The sequence below is a fragment of the Orcinus orca genome, chromosome 12, assembly GCF_937001465.1.
Source record: "Orcinus orca chromosome 12, mOrcOrc1.1, whole genome shotgun sequence".
In the NCBI taxonomy this organism is placed as follows: domain Eukaryota; kingdom Metazoa; phylum Chordata; class Mammalia; order Artiodactyla; family Delphinidae; genus Orcinus; species Orcinus orca.
The window spans coordinates 65,899,772-65,920,873 of NC_064570.1; the positions used below are offsets into that span (position 1 = coordinate 65,899,772).

General features: G+C 40.2%; 1 protein-coding gene across 1 annotated transcript in view; it reads left to right on the forward strand.

Moving 5' to 3' along the window:
* The window catches only part of BACH2 (BTB domain and CNC homolog 2), a 361,816-nt gene that overhangs the window by 83,406 nt on the left and 257,308 nt on the right, over positions 1–21,102 (forward strand). Inside the window, exon 2 of the mRNA XM_004264812.3 lies at positions 213–325. The gene's annotated coding sequence lies outside the window, so the exon portion shown is untranslated. The remainder of the gene's footprint in view (positions 1–212; positions 326–21,102) is intronic.

The window sequence follows — 21,102 nt, forward strand, 5'->3', positions numbered from 1 at the left end:
AACTTTAATTAAAATTACATAAAATTTAAAATTCAGCCCTCAGTTGCACTAGCCACATTGCAAGCGCTCAGTAGCCACATGTGGCTAGTGGCTGCCATATTGAATAACACAGCCGTGGAGCCTTGCTATCGTGGCAGAAAGTTCCACTGGACATGGGACTGCTCTGGGCCTTCCTGAACGCCGGCTGATGGATATCCTCTTTGTCTTTGCAGTGCAGCTGTCTGCTGCAGGAAGTGAGGTCTGCGGGACCAAGGTGAATCTTTAAGAGCTGCCTTGCATTGTGACATGTCTGATCCCTTGCTGCAGTCCCTACAGCATGAACAAGGTAAGAGGTACTTTGGAGGCTCATCCTTTGTGTCTTTATGGTACCATGATTTATTACCCTGGGTATGGGATAACTTTCTGTGGCGTGAGGAGGTTGCATGTCCTGCCAGAAGCATTCCAGAGGTTGGCAAGCAGCGTTGACAGGCAGGGTCACAGGGACTGGTGGTGGTGTAGTCTTCCAAAGGTGTCAGCTGTGTTTATCAGAGGCCTCTGAGCAGCTGAAATATTGGTGGTTAGTGTAATGGCCCTGGCATGAATATTGGAAAATTGAGGCTCTGGAGCCAAACTACCTGGGTTTAAATATCAGCTCTTACAGATACTAGCTTTGAGGACCTTGGGAAAGTGGCTTAAGTGTTCTGTGCCTCAGTTTCCCCATCTGTAAAATGTTGATGATAATGGTACCCGCCTCACAGGGTTGTTACAAGGATGAAGTGAATTAATATGTGTACCAGTGTTTAATATAGTCCATGTCTACATTATAAGCATTTGATCAATGTTTGCTGTTGTTCTTTTTGGTGTTGGGGACACTCTTGTCCCTTAGACATTGTTGCCAGAGAGTCCTGGGTGCATCTGCAACATTTCCACTTTATTCCCCGATTGATTCAGCATGCAGCAGTTGATTACCAGATGGGCACTCTGGGGATGAACGATGAATGGGGCTTAGGTCTTACCTTCAGCAGGTGACAGACGATTTGGGGGCACTGTGGCTAGTGTGAGGCATGTACCAGAAGCTGTGGAAGCACAGAAGGGACACCCAGCTTTGGGGGATCTGGATAGGAGAGTATAGAGGAGGTGACATCTTGAGTTGGATTCTGTACCATACATGATCATTTCTTGGACACAGAAGTAGGGCAGGGCATTCCAGGTAAAGGAAACAACCTATGTAGAGGCACAAAAGCATATGAGAAAGTCTGACGTGTGTAGAGAAGTCCTGGAGCAGGATTTCTCAATCTTGACGCTATTGATGCTTGGACCAAGTGATCCTTTGTAGTGAGAGGCTGTCTTCTGTATTGGAAGTGTTTAGTAGCATCCCTCTCCCCCAACCTCAGTTGTGACAACCAAAAATGTCCCCACACATTGGCCAGTGTCCCTTGAGGGGACGAACATGCCCTGGTTGAGAACACCTGCACTGGGAGAAGGTGCCAGATGTGAGCCCAGAGAAGGAGGGAAGGGTTGCATTCTGAGAGCCACTGAAGGATTTAAAACAGGGGAGAGACATTTCCAGAGACTGCAGGAAGAGGTAACCGCAGGTTGTGATGGAGTTGGACAGCGCTTTTAGATGATTTGGTCTTAAAAACGGATTATGGAATTCCTAGCCTTTAGAAAGCCCATGTAACTTGTTGAGATTGTTTTACTAACATCCCCTTTCCGGGGGTAATTTTTCTCATGGCCCTTTGTTTGGCCTTCTCACGGGCACGGCTGCTTTACCCCATCAGAAGAAACCAGAAAAAAGTAAGCACTTTTTTTTTGAGAGATTTTCATTTGGCTGAGACAAGCCACAGAAGAGGAAAACTTTGCTGACCTTTTCCCCCCTCTGGCTTCAATACTTACCCTCTTTTAAAAATCTATCTATCTATATTTTTATTGAAGTATAGTTGCTAGACAATATTATGTAAGTTACAGGTGTACGATGTAGTAATTCACAACTTTTAAAGGTTATACTCCATTTATAGTTATTATAAAATATTGGCTGTATTCCCCATCTTGTACAATATATGCTTGTAGCTTATTTTATACCTAATAGTTTGTACCTCTTACTCCCCTCCCCCTCCCCCCTTCCTTCTCCCCACTGGTAACTACTAGTTTGTTCTCTATATTTGTGAGTCTGCTTCTTTTTTTGTTGTATTTAGTAGTTGTATTTTTGAGATTCCACATGTAAGTGAGATCACACAGTGTTTGTCTTTCTCTGACTTATTTCACTTAGCATAACGCCCTCCAACAGTCTTTGAGGAGTGAGCTTTTGGAATCCTAGTTGGGCAGGTGTTGTTCCCCAAAGTCATAATTGGAGGGCAAGGAGGAGAGGAGATCTATCACGGCAGTTACTGCAAATCTTGGCTTCTATCACTGACAGTTTGGTGTAGTGAAAAGCTAAGACAGCTCTTGGGAAATCTCAGATTGGCAGGCTCAGTATGCTGTTTCAGCCCTGCCCTAAGTTTCTCCGGGGCAACGCAAGACCTGATGTCATGGTTTGGCTCTTGACACACAGCTGGGAACCAGACTCCTTAGAAATTTCAAGTGTGTCTCAGTAGGTGTGTCTGTTGCTTGGGAGGTTATGTTCTGCCCGAGTGACCCAGTGAATGCTCTATTTTATGTTATTTTAATTTAAAGTGGTGATTAAGCATGATGTGTAACCTTCATAGGTCAGCATTTTTCTTATGGTTTTCTTGGCATAAGACAAAAAAAAAAAAAATAGGTCACCCTCTGGGGAGGAAACAGACTCAGCACAAATAAAACTAGATAGTCATCTCATCAATTAGGATATGTAAGTCAGAACGTTGGAAATATTTTTGTGGGTGTGATTGATTTTCTAAGTAGAAGTGTTCCCAGAAAGCTGGAGACATTTGAATTGTACACTTTCCACTTCCTTGGACATACACGGTAATCACGCTCTTTCCTTCCCAAACTCCATCTAGTTATGGGACACTTTAACCAGGGAGGTGTCCAGATGGGGAGGGGGCTGGAGCATCCTGGGGTCCAGTGTTGTTCCTCTGATGCACCAGGGCAATTCTGACCACAGTTAGGCATTGACAGCTCTCTTTTGGGTCAGTTGGAGACGATACTCTCTAGAAAACACGGGAATGGCCACAGGGCACCAGGAATTGGCAGTTTGTCTAACTATTTTAATGGGATAACCTGTCAGTGAACTGCTGGCAGCCAGGTAGAGCCTTCATTCCTCACATTCTGGAACTTCAGTCTGTGCCCGGATCTGGGAAGGGGTGCAGTTCCAGTCCTCAGACAGCCAGCACGCTGTCTGTCTGAGCACAATGCTCATCGTGAACCTGGGGCCCTTTCTGGAGGCTGGTGTACATGGGATATGTCAGGTTGATACCCAACCTGTAGGTTTATACAGAGTGGATACCCTCACGTCTATTCACCTTTTAAATATTGTAAACAGACTTTAGTGGTTGTACATTCTGGGCTTTATGCTCTAGCCTTACACGTTAAAGAAATTGTGGGTGCACAGATTTCCCCAGGGTGCTGTTTCTGCCCGGCCCTATGCAGACTTGAAGACCATCTTTCCAACTTTCACACTCTCCTTGGATCTTTTTCCAAGAGCTGATTTTCCAATCTTTAATATTGATCAAAAACTTTAAAATTAGAATTTAACTTTGAATTTTGTCCAAATTCTTTACCCTTTCTACTTTCTTGGTTATTCTCTTGTTAATAGGTACAAATATTTATTATATATGATATATTATTTTGTTAACAGGAAGGATTAGTGTTTCGTTATGTATATGTGTTATCTATACGTTAACATGCTGTAAAGAGAGGGTTTTAGTGTGTTACTTAGAAAATCATAGCCAAATGGGAGGCAAGTTAAACAGGATGGGATTTGGGGGAGGCAAATTGGGCAGCATGGCGTACATTCAGTACATGCCACTATATACCCAAAAGCACACTTACAGGAACAACATTCTGCTCTTGAAAGCAACCTTGGAATTACAATCCTAAACTCTTTCCCTCATGGCCATCGTTCTCATGAAGGCACATCGCATGCTGTTCTCTGCCTTGAATTTGTGAGAACACTCCATCTGATCGAAAAATAATTGATTTTTCCGTTATTGCACAGAACGCTCTCCACCCTGCCCCCACAGCGAAAGTGAATCTTCTTGAGAACTGTTTCTTCCTTGTCATGTTCAAATAAAGCCAAATCTGATTGTTACTGCTTTGGACACGCGCCATAGCAGCAAATGAAGGAGGGTAGTGTCTTTTATCTCTCTTGGTGGGTGGATGCCGCTGTTTTGCTTACTATATGCCCGACAGAATTTTTTCGTTGAATGTTTTCCAGTCTTCAACACCATATCTTACTGTGCCAGGTTTGAGGCAGTTTTACCTTTACACTCAGATCAAAATCTCTACAGTCGACAGAAGAGTAACACTGAAATTTAGTTTCTGCCTTCATTTAGAGTTTTTCTTCCTTTGCAGCTCTTTAATATGAAGCAGGGAAGTCCAGAACCCACCACCGTTGGTTCTCCCACCTAACACCCAGCAGACACATAACTCAACACTAGGTCCTTCAACACATTTGTCATGTACCCACTGCGTACCATGCACCATGCTTGCAATTCACCGGTGAACAAAACAAAGGTCTTTGCCGTCCAAAGCTTCTGTTCTGGCCAAGACGAGGAGTCGCCTCATCCCAGAGTTTAATATTTAAACATACACCTAATGTTAAAACTTTCTCCATTTGAAACTTTTTCTATTTGAAGAGCAAGTTAACAGAGTTACTGGACACAGGATAGGATTTGGTAGATAGTAAACATGTAAGATCTCTCTCTTCCCCTTTCTAGGACACTCTGGGTGGTTTCACCCAATGACCAATCTATATTTAACGAGTCTCCCCATTTTTTTTTCTGAAGGCAAATGGCCAAGTTCCCCTCCTGGCAGACTTCGGAGAAATACCACACCCTTCGAAAACCAGTGACAGGGAAGAAAATACAGATAAAACTTAAATGATCTCAGAATAAGGAGAGCCTTATTAATTTCTAGTGGCAGAAGTGATAAAGGAAGAAAATGTATTTGTTTAAAACCTAAAGATTTCTTTCCATCAGAAGACATTCTGAACTATCCTGAAAGACAAGAGACTAGCCAGGCAATATTTATAACATATATGACAGAGAGTTAACTTAGCTGATGTCTGTAAAATTCTTGAAAATTAGTAAGATAAGAGTGATTCCTCTAATAAAAACGAGCAAAGAACAGAAAGATAAAACCAATAAAGGAAGAAATATGATCAGCAAATAACATATAAGAAAATATCCAATCTCAACAATTATCAAAGAAAGACAAATTAAAATGATGAGATGGCATTTTCTACAATTGATGAAGATTCATAAAAGTTACTCATCAAAGGTACGAATAGGACTGGCAGGCTCTCTCATTGACGGTTAATGAAAGAACACGTTTCTCAGAGGGACCTAATGTGTATCAAAGCCTCAAATATACACACACCTATTGACTCAGAAACTCCTATTTCTAGAACTCAGTAAGAATTAACATAGATGTGTATAAAAATGTAGCTGATATTCATCACATATTGTTATAATAGTAATTTTTAAATAATAATAACCGTGGTACATCCATATAATAAAAATGACAGGGAGGGATGGAGTAATATTTGATAATATAGAAAGGTATTCTCAGTAAATTGTGAAGAAGGCAAGTTACATAATAATATGTACAGTTTGATCATTATTTTGTTTTTTAAGAAAGATACATGGCTACCCACAGGAAAAAGATTGCAGGTACACATCAAAGTATTAAGAGCAGTATCTTCTTTTTGCTTGTATGTTCTAAATTTTCTTTAGCAATATGCATTCTTTCATACTAAAAGTAGTGTTTTGAAATAAGACGTGAAATTATCTTTAAGATATGAACATCACTGTATTTTTAAAATATACATGATAAAAAAGACTGTGAGATATTGCCCAGAATTCTGGCAATGGTTTTCTCAGAGGACAGGTACATGGTATTCATGTTTCTTATTTAAGAAAATATTTTTCTGTGAGAAGAGACACCTGAGAGCTCTCTCCATTCCCCCACCCATCTGGAGAACACACTGAGGAAAGGCCGGATGAGGACAGAGTGAGAAGGTGACCAGGAAGAGAGCTGTCACCAGGAACCAACCCTACTGGACCTTGATCAGGGACTTCCAGCATCCATAACTGTAGAAAATAAATGTCTGTTGTTTAACAAATTTTTCTGTATATTTTCAACTTTCTTATAGTAAGTGTTTGTGTATATGACTGACAGAAAAAAGCAAGCATTTTAAAATAAATACTATTTTAGCTGTTTCGCATTTGAGGTACAACTGGGTGGAGATATTTAGTGAGTGGATAAAAAAGAGACAGAGCCATTGGTCAAACAGAGATTTGAATTTGGGAGTCATTCTCTTTGACATATTGCCAGGAAAGAGCATTTTAATGTACTGATGTTTTGGAAGCAGTAGTAAGTAGAGAAATGCTCTAGAAAAAGACACTGCCCTTTAATTCAACGGCTCAAATTTTTTTAAATGGCTGTTACATCCTCTTACTCATTACATCCTCTTATTCAAGATGTCGCTGATGTGCCCAAGTTTAGACCAGTGGTTTTCAAACTGTGGTTTGGGGACCCCTGGGGGGGTCCGTTCATGGGCCACCTGCAAGATCAAAACTATTTTCATAATAATACTGAGACTTTTTTTGCCCTTTCCACTCTCTCTCAAGTATACAGTACAGTTTAGGAGGCTACATGCTATGACGTCATGCTATGATGTCATCCCTCTGACGGCTGTTGGAATGTGTGGTTGTGTCTTCATGTTCTAAAAATGTCTCAGCTTTAATTTTTAATACAGTGAAACATCAATAGAAATAACTGACGTGAACAAAAGCTCTTTAGGGTCTGCAGTAATTTTTAAGCATATCCTCAGATAGGAGTCTAGACTGTGCCTGTGTCCTGTGTTCAGCAGTCAAAGCAGCTGGGCCCTGGGTCCTGAGAAGGAGTGCCCTGGACATTGTAACACATCTGTGCTCACCTCCCACATCGTTAAGGAAACATTACCCTTATTCCTTATTTTTAAAACTTTATTTTTATAGAATTTGTGTGGCTAAATGAAACATGGTTGGCACAAGGCTGGTGTAGCACCTGGGTTACATGTAAGTCAAATTCTGCTGAATGTGGGGTGTATGGAAATGAGAAAATTAGGCCTCCAGTCTCTTCCTTGTGCATCTCACTGGGCAAGTCAGTGAATTTTTAGGATAAAAACGGGAATGCAGTTCCCTTCTAAGAGGTAAGGGAGGGCAAGATTAAGATAATCGTAACCTAGAGGATGGTCAGTTTGGCATGAAATAGGGAGAAGACAAACTTAAAAGAATTAACTGAGTATGTTTATGCTCATTTGTCTTTAAAACGTGTGCATGTATAGAACCTGTGTGTGTAAATGTATGTAAAACACATACCTGCTATTTGAGAATTGCTTCCTGAGTTAACATAGAATTCGTCCTTTATACAGTAGTTTCTACTGCAGGAGCGACATCAGTGCTTCTGTTTCATTCCTTCTGCTTTACCAGGAACGCATTTCAGTGGGTCCTCGAGCGTGGGACTTACCTCTGCATCGCAGAACAGCACACAGTGGGGCAGTGGTCAGTGCCTGCCTCTCTGAGAAGGCATCTTCACGGCCTGGGGTGTAAGTTGAGAATCTGAACCCTTCTGTACAGAGAATTTGGCTTTAGAGGAATGATTCTGGGGAGCCAGGAGACCGGGGGCCCCGCTGCAGGATTCACATGGGCATGGCAGTGCCTTGACGTGAGGGGCAGGACTCCGTAGCCTCACCTACCAGCTCCGCATCATGTCGGAAAAGATGAAGGAGAATCCGAACAGGTGGGGGGGAAATTAAGGCTTCTGAACAGAAAGGCTGGACTTTTGGTTTAAGACCATCATGGCCCAGAGCAGGAGAAGGAATATGTTTGACATGACGGTAATCTAATTTCAAGTCTGAGAGGCCGAGCTGTGAATCATGATAAGCTCTTTGAAATATGGCCGCAGCTACTGACCGTAAAACAGTTTTCACGTGGAAGAAAGAGGATGCTCGGTCCCACTTGGTTGTTTTTAGTGGCACTTCACACACATTGTGATTGTCAGTGTGGGAATCTTGGTCATCCTTATTTCTTGAGGGTTTAAAGAGGCGTGCCTAGGATTTTCTTGATTAAAGCAAGTTTTCCTTTTTTAATTTTTTTAAATTTTTAACTGACAAACTGCCCTACCAGCCTTCATGTTGAGCTGTAATTAAATGCTGACTGAACTGGCACGGTCTCGTTCTGCAGCACCATGTTGAACTAAGCCCACACCAGCCCGCAGCATCATTAGACAGGTCCTTTGGACACATGATGTGGGCGGTGACCTCTTTCTTTGATGCTGGTAGTGGCTGGGTCCCCTTGTAACAAAGAGGCCAGTGGATCCTGGCCTTGTGCATCAGGCAGAGGAATGCGCTGACAGCCTTCTTAAGTCCTCAGCTGTGCCCCTTTCCTCTCAATTAGTCAGTCTTCATGGAGACAATTAAGTTACATCCTATTGAGTTAATCGGTGATTGGAAACATGACTAGTTGCTCAGTTAATCTGTGGCTTGTCCATCTTTAGAATATTAACAGTCCACTCAATTTGCCTGATTTTGTGAACATATCACCTCCACTGGTGCAGTTGCTGTGTATGAGGGGAAATTCATAATAGAGAGATGGCTATCAGTCCCAGCTTATTAATTTGAGTACCTAATGCTTTGAATTGCCTTTTTTCCCTCTCTTTTTGTGATATTGAGGCCTTATAACATGGAGCTGTTTTGCTGGCATTTTTTCCTGCTTCTTGTTATCTTTTATCTCTGTAAAACTAAGCCCAGCATTATTGTTTTCTATCAGATGTTTGCAGAGAATGTTGTGCTTTTGAATATATGTACATCCTTGGCTTTATGTTTTAAAAACCTCCTACTGTTCAATAAAATTAATAAACGTACTAGAGGAGAGATGCCTATTTAGAGTATGTAAAACTACATAATTTGGAGAAATCCCTCAGTAAATGCTCAGAAGACATGTATTTCTCGTCTCTCATAAATGACAATGTTTAGGTTTAAATGAAAACACTGAGATTTGATCAGTCACAGTTTATACGTTCTTCTGGTTTATTTGGTTTTCTTTTTTTTTTATGGAATAATTCCGTAACGTTTTACCACCCTCAGACTTTAAGAAAGGGACATTATCTTGAGAGGCTAGTCTCAATTAGATATAAATATGAGCAATCCATTAAGATAGCCAGCTCTAGCCACAGAGGTAAAGCGTCATAGTGATCAAGGAGCTCCTGTTAATTAGAACAGTAGGAAAACTGCAACAAGTTATCGGGGAAAAAAAACAACAATTAAAACGATGGCTGAAATTAGCAATATCTGCATCTCTTGTTATTTCTTAAATCCAACCCATAAACAATTTGTTGTGACAGCTCTAGGCTGGGATTACGGCATTTTGCAGGAGGTCTGATTATAGCTAAAAATAGACACGTGTATTGAAGATCCGAAGAAGAATATTAAACAATTGAAATTTTGTGAAAGACTGATGCTGTTTCATTGTAGTAATGTCCCCAAAGGCACATTAGTAATGCTGCTAAATACAGACTTTAATAGATTTTAATAATGTGTACTTCAGAGGCCTGATACACAAAGGAATAATGTATAAAACATTCATTATGGAAAATTGCAACCTTTTTTATTTAATAAGAAATCTGTTGAAACAAAACCGTTGCACTGCCTATGGCATTGTGTTCCTGAGTGCTAGCAGGCTGAAGAGTAATTGCTACCTTCTCTTACATTTTTTTCACCTATTCTAATTAAGTTACAATCATATTTACTTATTTGTTGCATGAATGAAAATGAGGATTAGAAAAAGAGGACTTGCATTGGATGGCCCCTTGTTCACGTGTGGTCCAGCCTCTCACTACCTGTGTAATCTTGGGCAGGTACCTTAATATCAAACTCCACTTCTTTATTTGCAAACTGGGGGTTGTTCTGCTTACCTTACAAGGTCAAGGTAGGAGATTTGAAATGTTGGCAGGGTGAAGGCTCCACGGAATAGGCACTCAATAAATGCTTCCTATCATGATTACTTTCTACATCTGTTTCTCTTTGTATTGCTTATTTCTGTGGGTGACTGGTAGGGGGAGGGGGGAGCAGCTAGGGGGTCGAGAGTAGGAAAAGGCAATAAAAAAGAAGCCTCCGTAAGCAGCTCTGTCGCCAAGCCTTGCATTGGATTTCAATTTGATTTTAATGTGCTGCTGCTGAGAGCCATGTTGCTGAAGAAGAGAGAAGAGTAAGAAGCAGATGCTATTGGAAGAACAGTGGGGCATTTATCTCTTTTAATGAGATAACATCATTAGAGTGACAAAGTGCAGCGAATCGATACGAAATGGACTGGTGCTATCTTCCCAAAGTGCACCGATGGTTACCCTTCACAGCCTTAGAATCTGCTGAATCACGAATTCTGTCTTATCTGTTACTAGAGCCACTGACTTTGATCTCACAGAATAGATCCACACCTTCGGGATCTGCCCAGGAGCAGGACAACAGACTAATTGGATAAATGAGAAAAATCCGAGGTGATTTATAGCTGCCCTGTAATCAAGGAACCTCAGAGGAAGGCGGTTGGGCTTTTTTTCCCTTTGACTTCTTTAAATGGCTGCGCCCCCTAGCCTACTCTTCTCGCTCTCATTCTGCTTCTTGGTGTAGTGTCAGGAACACTAATCATGTCAGGCTGTGACACTGACAGCCCTGACATTCACAGCAAAGAGACAAGAAGGAGAGAGAGACCTCGGAGGGGGAAGGTGTGGAAAAGCAACGGGGGAAGGGTTTTTTCTTGCACATAAAATCCATCGCTGCAACATCACCAACGTTCTGGATAGATTATATCCAAGGAAAACTAAGGAAGGAGCAAGATGAATTCTAATGGAGATAAAATTGGTCAGGGGAGATTTTTTGCTACTATTTTTTCCCCTCTTCTTTTAGATTTCAGTATGTAGCCTATATGAGAGTGACCGAGGCTATGATTTCTTCTCACCAAGGAAAAAAAGGCATTGAAAAAATTTCCCTCTTATCGGTTAGGAGTTTGGGATTAACGAATACACACTACCATATATAAAATAGGTAAACAGCAAGGACCTAGTGTGTAGCACAGGGAAGTATACTTAATATCTTGTAATAACCTATAATGGAAAAGAATCTGGAAAAGGAACATATATATGTATATATATGTGTGTGTGTGTGTGTGTGTGTGTGTGTGTGTGTATAACTGAATCACTTTGCTGTACACTTGAAACTAATACAACATTGTAAATGAACTATACTTCAATACAATTTTTAAAATAAAATTAAAAACACTTTCTCTCTCCCACTATCCCAGTTTTTCTCTTTGAAACAAAGCAAAGTTGAGCACGAATCTCAGCAGGAAGTGTGCGCTCTCTAAGATTTTTCATTTTATTGCCAGATTCCCATAGTTTAATCTGAACAATGACCGCCTCAGGAAAGGAGTCATTGGTGAGGGATGTTTTCTGACCGTGACAGAGCTGACCAGGGGACTCTTTATTCAATGTCATCCTCTGGCCACCTTACCCTTAGCCTCCCCAGCACCTGCCCGCTGAGGAAATGATGGTGCACCTGGCAGTTCGAAGCAGGCTGCCTGTGGCCAGATCTTCCAAACACCTTTGAGGATTCTCTCTCCCTCGAGCACTTTCTGCATTTGGAATCCTTGTGGCAAGTGGTCTCTGGTCTCCACCTCGGATCCGTCAGGACCTGGAGACCTGCGGCTGCATCTCACACATCTGTCTGGAATCCAGATGCTATGATCTAAATTGAGCTCTGAGCTCAGGCTGAACCATCCTAGCTTTTCTATAAACAGGAGAACCCAGATGCCAGCTCAGCATTTGAGGTATTTTGAATTACAACTCTGTGTCTTAACACAGATATCTGTCCTTTTACTATTTCATCATGCAAGGAAAAAAAGTAAACAAAAAATGGTGTATTGATTCCATGTTAGTTATCCTACCACAAAGGAAGTACATTTTTGGGGTCTATATTTGAGGGCAGAAGGTTTTACATGGTGACATCTCTTCAGATTAATTAAATATAATATGAATTGAGAACTTTGGAAAGAACTGAGACCTCATTTTGCGATATTCTTGTCTTTAGTACCCAAGTAAAATTTTACACACTTGGGCCACTTGGGAGAAATGCTTCTCTGAATTTGCAAAATAATTGTTTTCAGTGAATCATAGCATAATTTAAACTATGTATAGCAACATTTACATTGTGGCTTATTTAAAATTTCTTGAGGAAATTGTTCTTCTACTGGCAGAGGAGAGTACATTTGTACCCTGGGGAGGATTTGGGGGAATTACCCCCGAATATCTTCCTGTAAATTCAGATTTTCTTTGAAGTTCCTTTTTATCCTAAAAATTTACATGGATGTTACATTGTTCTCTGTGATGTGCCTGTGGGTTTTTTTTTTTTAATGCAAAAGAACTTTAAAAATTACTTGCCAGTTAAATTACTTCATTAAATCTTATATTAGGTCATTTAGCTGTTAATAACAAATAAGCCCTCAATATTCAGTGGTTTGACACAATGAAAGTTTCCTTTCTTGCTGAATTTTGATCCAGTGTAAGTATTTCTGATAGGTGAAGTGCTTTTATTAAGCAGTTATTCAGGAATCCTGCACTCAGCCTCCTGCCGTATTCTGGCCTTACCGTCTGTATTAGGTTTCTAGGCCGCTGTAACAAAGTGCCGCAACCTGGATGCCTTATATAACAGAAGGGCGTCTCGCAGTTCTGGAGGCTAGAAATCCAAGATCAAAGTGTCAGCAGTGTTGGTGTCTTCTGAGGCTGTGAGGGAGGGATCTGTGCCAGGGCTCTCTTCTTGGCTTGTCAATGGCCATCTTCTCCCTGTGACTCTTCACAGCATCTTCCCTCTATTCCTGTCTGTGTCCAAATTTCCCCTTTTTATAAGGACACCAGTCATACTGGGTTCAGGCCCACCCTCTTTCAGTGTGACCTCATCTTAACTAATCACATCTGTAATTATCCTATTTCTAAATAAGGTCATTTTCTGAGAGGCTGGGGGTTAGGATTTCAACATGTGACTTTCCGGGGGGAGGAGACAGTTCAACCCATAATCCCATCTTTAAGGCTTATGATGATTGCATCTAGCTGGTGGAAGGGGAAGAGAGCATGAAGAAGGAACACTCCTTAATCCCCATAGCCCTGAAAGGAGTCCACATTTTCTCTTCATATTCCAGTGGTAAGAACTAGTTACATGGTTCTTCTGCCTGAGTGTAAGGGACCTAGGAAATGTAGTCCCTGGATGAGTAGTGACTGTGCTAGGTGGCTCCCAGCAGGCATGTGCACAAGAGCTACCCATCTTTCTAGGAAAAAGTGTCACGTGTATGCTGTACTTCCACTGCTCTTGAGAGCGTGCTCGTCAGAGGGCACTGAAAGAGATCCTATCAGAGTTTGAGAATCCCATTCTAGCATGCTTTCCAATGAACACTCCAAGTATTTATATGTAAATGAGGTTGCTTACTATTTTGTTTTCTTAAGAATCTAATATATTCTCAAGGGAATTTTATTTACACTATTAATGGGCACTTTTTCCTCTTACGAAACTAGTGAAATCCCAAATAATGAGGTTTTACTCTTTGCCAGAAGTATAACGTGGTTAGAATGATTTCCTACAGTACAGTAACTTTTTTTTGTTACATGTTCTATTATTACTGAAAAATGATATGCATCCAAGAGGGGAACAGGGTATTGTGAGTGCAGGGGACAATTATATAATCTGCTGTGCTTATCTCAAATGGCTAGACTTTAGTATTTAATTATAAAAGTCTTGTCTCTCCTATCAGGGTAGTCATTATTTCGAAAGTTGAACGTGGGTTTTATAAGTGACTAAGTAATTGCTTTGTATGTTCCTTTGCAATTACGGTAAGAAGTCATGAATTCTCTACATTTAGAACTGCTAAAAATTATTTAGATTTGCCTGTTGAATAGGTTTATCTAAAAAAGGACTTGGGAAGAAATTTCCATTGTGAATTTTTGGCTTCTCAAAGGAATTTGTAAGAAATTTTCCATGAAAAAGGTAGTGATAGTAATTTGAAAAGGATTAAATAGGTACAGTCTGAGAACTTGGTAGGTAGTGTGGAAACACATGAATACTGAACCATAATATTTAAGATTTTAGTCGTGAAGTCCCATGTCAAGAAACGATTCTCTTTCTGTTTTATTGTTCTGTTATTTTAAAACACGGACGTTATCTAATGATTTAAAACCCATCAGTGCTACTATAGATTTCCCTTTGGTCAAAAAACCTGACAGTGGTATTTCAGGCAAGATAGTCATTTAAACAGTAACCTTTAAATTTTTAGTGGTTTTAGTTTTAATATGTCAAAATAAACTAACACAAATATTTGAATCATTTTAAGAATGAACTAAGTCCTCATTCATTTAGATGTTATGAATTCAGATTTTGGAGTAGGGTCTAGGATGAAGTTTATCCTTTGTAGACATTTGATAAATAATTATTATTTTAACTGTTAAACCAATATTACCTGTCCAGATATAGAAGATCCAGTATTTGAATTTGGATTTTATTGATTTCAAAACCCATGCACATTTTCATCCTGTCACATTGCCTGATAGGAGAATATTTGTTGGATTGAATTCAAAATATATTACGTGGATTTGCTAGGCTAAGAGTAAATGCAACATCCCATGATGAATGTTTTAGTTCTTGAAAGAACAAGCCCTTTGCAAATGAACAAACTAGTGTAGTGGCTGGAAATTAGTTTCATCTCATCATGAAAGCAAGTCTGTAGAACTTTTACTTGCTAACACTTTAGTAGACTACCACTTCCTAAATAAAGGAGCAGCCTCTGATGCAGAAAATTTCTTAAACATCCATTATGTGACGAACTTAGAGTTCTTTAGAACTCATGTTAGTTTCCTTAAAACTGGTTTCTAATTCAAACTCTCACACTTGCCCCCCTTCATGAATGTGCTCGGGTTATGCAGGCTTTATTGATTGGTTGAGACCAACACAGAAAAGGCAACCTTGAACCATAGGTGGGCCTGGCCTGAGGGCAAGATAAAGAAAACCTATCTATTTTCTAGTGAAAAGCTCAGCTAGAACCCTAAGATAAAAGAAAGGTGTATTCCTCTAAAAACATTTCACCTTTTCACCTTTTCCAGCAACATGATAAGCCTGACTTCTGTGAAAAGGATGATTTAAGAGTTTTGAGGGGTGATTACATCATTTTCAGTTTTATTCCATTTACTCCATTCGTGGCCTCTGCTATGTGACTGTGGCCAAGTCACATCCTCTGTTTGAAACTTGGGGTCTCCACGTAAAAGATGAAGCCATGGGAGTAGATTAGGAATTGTTAGCCTGGTGTCTTAGCTGAGGTTGGCTTCAGGGGCTGTCTGTAAAATGCTAGGAATTGAGTCCAGTATGTGGTGTGCATATGCATTTTTCTGGAGAGAATGGTCCATAGGTTATGACATCAGATTCTCCAAAGCTTCAGCACACAAAGAAATCAATAGGCCAGATGATCTCAGAAGTCTGTAGAGACTCTAGCTTTCTAGTTTTCTGTAAATTATACTAAGCACAGGCTATCGTGGGCAGGGTAGATGAGAAAATTAATGCATTCTATCTCCTTTTAGCAGTGTGACCTGGAAGGGAAATTTGGAGTGTTTTTATTGTAGACAACTGCTTCTCTCTTCTCTAGGATGAGTGTTCTGTGTGCAGTAAATGTTCAGTAAATGTTTGTGGAGGATGACAAAATTCTGTTATTAGCAGAAGAGCAGAAATAGTCTCTCAGTTTGAAGTGAGTCACTTTTTGGTGATCAATGAACATTTTTTTCAGGCCTGAGAATTTCTTGTAGTTATCTGCAATGGGTGTTTAAAGAATCATTTGAAATAGCACTTAACTTATTTAGACTCTCAGACACTTGGAGAGTTAGTGCCTAAAGGATGTTCGGAGTTAGGAGATCGATTCCCAGCAGTGAGGAAGCAGAGGCCCAGAGGTGCGGTGACGTACAGCAGTGCTCCAGCTTCATTTCTCTGGCTGGTGCACCTACAGTATGGTAAGCATGTTGTCCTGACAGAGAGCCTTCTCGTACATGTCGTGGCTCAGCAGATCAGCCAGCCTGAAGCAAGAGCCCTATTGCTCAGCAGATAAACAGATGAGAGAATCAGGAGAGCACTCTGGCACCTCCCTTCTTTGGGTAGGGAGGAAAAAGAATTAAGCGGCATCCCCTGGCCTGCTGTGCAGTTTGAATCTGATGGAAGTCCGCTCTTGAATATGACTCATGCAGTTCACTGTATTAAAACAACATACTGTTCTCCAGAAAATCCCAGTTCGATTAAAACAAACAAACAAAAACACCATCTCTTGGCTGCCTGGATATGCCTTTCAAAAAAATCGGGGGTGTTTACTTACGTTATTACTTCTTTCCAAAAATTGTATTTCTTTTTTATCCTGTTGGTGGATTTTAAAAATTGGCTATTGACTCCTTAATATAAATGTCTACATGTGTGTTTTACAACCATTTACTCTCTCAATTTTTGTTTAAAATGTAAGCATCTTGGCTGTTTTCCTTGGGAACTTTGTAAAAAGAGAATAATCATAGTAGGCCACAGTTATATTATTTGTCTTCAAAGTTGCTATGAACAGTCACTATTAGGATTTACTCTCCAGGTCAAGTCCACAATTCAAAGTCAAGAGCAGGCCAAATGTTCAGAGCTAGACTTTGGAAACTGATTTCATTTTATTTATTTTTTAATGCTAAAGACATACGCAGAGGGCCTCCTTTTGTTGCATTAGTTTTTCATTTTTAGGACCACCAGTCCTTATTATAGCTATATAACATGAAACTTTCATGATTGTAATCACTTTTCAAAGTTGTTTGAGCTGGATTGGTAGTATGAAGATTAACCATACACATTTTTCAGTAGGAACAGAAAAAGTAGTATAAAATATTATTACCTGTATTCTTTGACTTAGTTTCCTAGGATAGGTTTTTATAAATCATCGGTGTCTCTTTTAGTCATGAATGAGTAGACAGTATGGCACGTGGTTTTGTACCATGTATATTTATGTATTTTTGATAGATATAAATAAATTAGCGCCCAGGTACCAAATAATGAACACCCTCAAAATTTGAATTTCAAGGAACAGTGGCAGAAAATATCATCACTTGAAACTGAAACTTTCAGACATCAACAGAAAAATGGCTGAGATTAGCTATGTGTGAAATTCCCAGAAGGTAATCCACACTCAGACAGACCCATGGTTTGTCTACCCATTTTTTGATATCCCATCAACAAAAATCAAAATAAATGTAGATACTTAAACAAATGAACAAACAGCGTGGCTTGGGGTGGAATAATCTGATATCTGGTGCCTTTTGAGGTGACACAGTATGAAGGACACAACACCTGGGAGGTATTATTGCCAAAAAAGTATAATCAAGCCTCTAGACCTCATTCCAGTTTAAAGGAAGTACAGGGGGATTGAGAAGGAAGTTAAATACCACTGCAGGAAAAGAAGGAAATCAATTTTGTGGAAAATTATAAATGATAACTGTTCTTGACTCCTCCAAAAGTCAATGTCATTTTTTTGGGGAAAAAAAAAGGTGGAACTGGGACTTCCCCTGGTGGTCCAGTGGTTAAGACTCCACGCTTCCACTGCAGGGGCATGGGTTTGATCCCCGGTGGGGGATCTAAGATCCCTCAAGCCACTCGGTTAGGCCAAATACATAAATAAAGGTTAAATTTTAAATTTTAAAAAAAGAAGGTGAAACTATCCTAGATTAAAAGAAACTAAAGAGGGCTTCCCTGGCGGCGCAGTGGTTGAGAGTCCGCCTGCCGATGCTGGGGACACGGGTTCGTGCCCCGGTCCGGGAAGATCCCACATGCCGCAGAGCGGCTGGGCCCGTGAGCCATGGCCACTGAGCCTGCGCGTCCGGAGCCTGTGCTCCACAACAGGAGAGGCCACAGCAGTGAGAGGCCCGCGTACTGCAAAAAAAAAAAAAAAGAAAGAAACTAAAGAACCATAAAGCCAAAAACAGAAAACAAAAAAATGTAGATAATGTTAATTGAGTAATTAACATTAATGTTTAATGTTAATTAAACAACATGTTAGAAATTATAGCGTGTTCACATCAAAAGCAAACAGCCGGCTGCTGGTCCCTGTGTCAGCCACCAATAGGAGTTGGGGAGCTTGAAAATTGTAGAAATGTCCCTGAATATTATAGATCAATTGGCAGTTATATGTTGCCAGTATATTTCAAGTCCAAAGGCTTAAAAACACCAACCCAGGATGACTTGGGTCTCTTGCCAGCACCTTTTGAACTTAATAATTTCCCAACAGGGAGACCTTTGGCTTCAGCATTGGAGACTGGCCTCTGCTGTCAGCTCTGCTGCTCCATCTGTGTGACCTCAGCTGAGGCCCTTAGCCTCTCCAGGCCACAGCATCCTCAGCTCCAACATGTACACAAAAGATACTTCAGAACATTGTTGTGAGGGTAAAATGAGACCACTCGTGTGAAAGGGCCTAGGACAGAACTTGACCCATGGTAGTAGGTTTTCAGTGAAAGTTGCAATTTAAAAAATAGTAATCATCTGGCAACAGTATTATGCTCTTCTGGGAAATTTATTTCTCAGTGTAAGTCGATAAGTAAAAACTCCAAGTTATCTGTCCGTCTAGCTTTTAGGACTTTGGGTGGAACCAGTCATCTCTATGTGAGATACAAACGATTTCTCTTTCGTGCAAAGCTGAGTCCTCAGTGGGCCTGGCCTCCTGGTCACCCATGAGTTGATGGGAGTTAACCACCCCCCCAGAAAAGGCCTCCTCCGCTTCACTCCTGCAAAATGGATGTTAGTCCATGTCAGAGCTTTGTAGATTGGGTTGAAAAGCTAAGTGTTTTGTTTCTGTTTTTTTAACAGGACCAGAGAGCTAAATACATGCATGTACTGTAGCAAATGATAGAGATGTGAATCCCACTCACAGTATATTTTTTAGATGCTGTTAACTGGGTTTATTTTTACTTTGACAGATACTTCCGTTTAGGGGGTGCTTTCCACAGTCAGAGTCTATTGTGCAATCGAAAATTCGGTAAATTTTGCCTCTAGATTTCCTCCAGATCTCTCAGGTGACCACACCCAAGCCTCAGCATGGCCATGTTTTCAATTAGAGACTTGAGTTATTACTTTAGAAAATGATCTTAGTTTCCCTCAGGAGGTTTTTGCTGGCTGAGTTTGTCATCTTTTTTTATAAGGACATCGTCCTTAATATAGGGGAGGACCAACCATGTATATGCAACAGACTTAAATTAAAAGTGGCGTAACTGTGTCTGTCTATTACTTTTGATCTCACACTTCATTAGCTCCCTAAAGCCAACATGTCCTTAATGGTTACACGTTTGTACCCTGGGTGTCATCCAACCTGGGTTCAAATCCCAGCTCTGCCACAGAAGAGCCTTGAGACCTTGGGCAATCTCCCTAACCTCTTTCTAAACCTATCATCTCTAAAATACTGATGGCAACACCTACCTCCCTGGGCTCCTTTGAGGATTATGTTAGGTCATGCCCATATACACTGAACGCTCATTTGTCTGGTGAGCACTTGGTAAATGTTAGCCCTTGTGATGGCTGTAGGGGAGGGGCAGTGACAGGGTTCTCAAAAGTGACTTCTCTGTTTCAATTTAATAAACTCTTGGGATTTCATATTTGCCTGCCTGTCTACTTCATGATAACCTTGAAAGGAACTGACTTCTTTGGGCCAAGTTTGATACACTGTATTTTAAATTTCTAGTACGAATACCAGCTCCAAATACTGACAGTCATTTGTATCATCTTGCAGCTATTGCACTAAAAAAATAAAAAGCTACTGTTTATAGACACCAAGGTACATCTGGAGGGTGACTTCAAATGTTACAGTAACCTTGCTGATATTCAGGGGAATCACTGAGAAGCGCTTTGAGAAGGTGAAGGTCTAGAAAACACTGTGAATGGAAGCTGCTCTCTTGGTTTCAGCTCCAGAGTTATGTGAGTGGTTTGACTTAAGGCTGTTTGGGTTTGGTTTTGTTTCTTAAGTGGAAAAACTCTTTTGTGTCTCTCTTTTATATTAATTCCAGAGGCTGAGTCAGTGGTGAGTCCAGCAGTTGAATTAATATGGAAATCATACTCTAAACTAATCCTTAGGATTACATCCATTATGTAACACTGAAGTGGGCTAGAACAGAGAAAATTATAGTACTGTCTCTCTCTTCACTTGAAATATGGTAGAGGGCCAGTCTTCTCTGTGAAAGTACACGCTGCGTAAAAAAGTGGTTTTTAATAGGGGTTTTAAAAGAGGAGAAAGGATGTATGTTCTTATTCTGTGTCCCTGTCCAGGCATCAGTAACACTGAGGAATTTTCCAAGCTAGCTCCCAGAGTGAACAAGAACCAGGTGCATTTGCATAATCATCATAAAAATTATGTTCTATCTGCATTGTTAACTGAGCCAAACATTACACAGAATTAGACACAGCCTTTGCTCTCTAGGAGTTGAAATGTAAGACGGAAGATACTAATGTGTGTAGATGTTAAGACAAATTTATGTTCACATTTTATAAGCCTCATGGATGCTTCTATTTTGTGCTTTTACAGACTTCCTCAACCCAGGTAACCCATGCACGGGTATCGTGTTATGTTGGTTCATCCATAGGATAATGATTTTCTTAAATTAGAGAACTTGTGTTTTTCTTGACTACAAAACTAATACGGGTTCATTTTAGAAAAATGGGAAAATAAAATACAAAGAAATCAACAAAATAACATGTAATTCCATCACCAGGAGAAAACTATCCAGTGTTATATCATAGTGACATTTTTAATGTATCTTTTGAAATGTATCTATATATTTTACAAAATTGAGATCCAGATATGCAGTTTTGCTTTGTGCTGTTTTCACTTGACATATCTTTGCATGTTTTTGTATTAAGTATTTTTTAAAACT